We start from the raw sequence: 2,954 nt of genomic DNA, 5'->3' as shown, positions 1-2,954 counted from the left end.
CGGGTACACAATGTGTTGAATGCAGTAGTTGAAGTAGTAATGCACCAGACACTGATAGATGGTCGCTTCTGTCCTTCGGGTGCATGTTACAGGTCGAGAACATGGAGACTTCATGGCGGACGAAGGAGCAAGATGGGAACAGATATCAGCCGTTAGATCACATGGATGGACGACGAAGATCTATCGGCGGGAGAGAAGCAGGAACAAACAAGATCAAACCAACGTGGGCCGTCGGATCACGGGCAGACAGATCCGATGGCGATCGGGCGTGAAAGATGCATGGGAGATAACACGCGAGAGATAGGACAAGGGCGGTAAGCGGTATGCATCGCACCGCTTTAGGGAGGCAAGCGGTAAACATACACAACTGCGTGATCCCATTCATCGGTCGACGCGTTGTCGATGGGATAGGCGGAAAACCGCTTTCCCCATGGGTTAACATGCAGGCATTTTGAAGGAGCGGGGGTTGCGACTGCCATCGGATCGTGCAGAAAATGATCGGACGGCAAGGAAAACAAATGGAGTTTAATGCGCGGGGAAAAAGGCGGAGACCATTCGATCAAGCGGTAGATGATCAGACGGCAGAAACTCGATCGCACGGACCTTGACTGATGTGATGGGAAAGGGCTCGCGAATAGTGCACTGTCATATGATCGCGGTTATATGACCATTTGAACTCGGCACCCGGGGGCTAAGGAAATATGGGTTATGCAGAGTTTAGAGGAATAAAATAGAGGCAACAGGGTTAAAGGATGTAAGCAGGGGAATAGGGAAAGGCGAGGATAACTAGTGCAGACCATCTCTGAGCCAGGAACCAAGGACTGAGATTATTCCTCCTCCTCGAAAATTAGCAACATGTAGCAGAGCTAACACTTGCTCCTTCTGGGGATGAGATCCTCCCTGTGAGGTCTCAAGAACTGCAGACCAATGCCCTCATACAAAACAAGCTTAAAAACATTGCCTAGTATTCCATTGGTCATGGAGTCAAATTAAGTCTACACTAAAACCTGTAAAAGAAAATGTTTACAATCATTAAGGCTTGAGAACCTTAAACAACATAAATCTTCAAAAATTGGTCATCTGCTGGGCCATCAAAACGGTTTCTCCTCCTCTCGACCAGTTCATCATAGATCTGCAAAATTGGGTTGATTTGATCCTCTACCTCAAAGAGTTTAGGACATTTCACCTTGTCAGATAGAGATGATTCAAATTTCATCCCCTCTTTGTTTTTTCTCATCCTCGGATGTTCTTCAGAGGAGCCTTTGTACACCTAATGAATAACAATGCTAGCTGTGTACTTGTCTATGTCATCTGTGGCCTGCACAATTAGTATGAATGGTGAACCAATGTATTCTTGTGCGGGGGACACAGAGACCTCATATTCTCCTTCATTTTTCTTAGAACAATCCACATCCAAGGAGGAGTCCCAAAACTGCGCACCCTCCTCCTTTGTCATCTGGCAAGCTGCCTTTTCAATCTGTGTGGCGGCCACCTCAGTAGGTTTCAGAATATCAAGACTGAGATGATCAGTATCAACCTTGAGAATGGAGCTATGACCTGTCTTAGTGCCTATCTTAGTGCCTAGTGGGCAACTGTGAGGGATTCTCTTTTGAGCAAACAAAGAAACATAAGATGATGGGGAGCTTTCTTCTCCCTTTTTGACCACTGGGGTGGGGAAAAAGCAGGTTGGCTAATTTGCAGATCTGCATAGTCATTGGAAGATGGGCTGGCTTTAGGCTCTTCGTCGATGGTGGGACCTACTGCTGGTTGCTTCTGCTGATCAGCTTGTTGTTCTGCAGCTACAACAAACTGGTGAGTAGTGCCTATAGATAATGACCTCTCATAGGCAGTGCTAGTTAAGAAAGGGGCACTGCCCTTATCTTCCAAACCATGGACCTCCTCCTCTTCTTCAAAACGCTCTTCCTCTATGACTATACTCTGAAAAAGGGTCTTCACCCTTTGATCTTCGTTTGCATCTTGATTTCTCTGCAAAATCTGCAACTGCTCCTGTGCTCCTCTATATGGATTTGGAGTTGGAAGAGAAAAGGCACTAGGAGCCCCTACTTCCTCAGAATGCTACTCAGCCATTAATCTGGAAACTTTAGAGGTTAATGATTCTATCATCCTGGCTAATTTATCAATCTCAGGATCAGAGGATGATGAGAGATCTCCTCCCTGTCTTCTTCTATCATCTTCTCCTTCGAGCCTCTCTGTAGCTAAAATGTTCGATTCTACTTCAAAGGCTACATCTTGCATATCAGCCATAGAAGCACATCTTCTTTCTCTTAATAGCAGGCAGAACTGAGAATCGAAGGCATTGGCATAAGTAATCATAGCAGAAGCAGGGGTAGGTTTCACTTCAGTCGGTATTCTGCTGTACATATGGTTGAATCTGATGTTGAAATCAGACAGCAGCTCACCACTCTCCCTCACAGGTTCCCAAATTCAGTATGATAATAGAGTAGATCCTTCTTATCCCCCCAATGCTTTAGGAACACATCATCTAAGGCCTCAATGTCTGTTATAGACCTAAGGGGTAATTCTCTGAACCATTTTCTAGCCTCCCCATCTAGTCTTTGGACAAAAAACCTCATCCACACATCCTCTTCATAGATATCCAGGTTATTAGCATAACAATAAAAATACTCTAGATGCTCTTTAGCTGTTACTCCTCCTATACTAGTAAACTTAGGCATATATTCCTGATAATCTCCTGCAAGCATGGCATTTAAAATAGGCAAGACCAAAGGTCCATATCTAGCAACAACGATTCTTTCTATCTTTGTGAGGGCTTGCTGGCCTACCATGACTGGAGTTAGGAGTAAGGATACTGGTAGACTAAGTGGTATGAAGCAATGTAATGAATGACAGAAATAGAGGAATATGGTGGACTGTATGGGATGCTTTCTTTGGACTGAGATACAAAAGGGAAATGAATGAACATGAGCTTTATG

Source organism: Pinus tabuliformis, chromosome 7 (assembly GCF_031772625.1).
Source record: "Pinus tabuliformis cultivar Carrire ecotype Pingquan chromosome 7, CPIR1, whole genome shotgun sequence".
NCBI lineage: Eukaryota > Viridiplantae > Streptophyta > Pinopsida > Pinales > Pinaceae > Pinus > Pinus tabuliformis.
Note: the sequence above shows the minus strand (reverse complement) of the source record.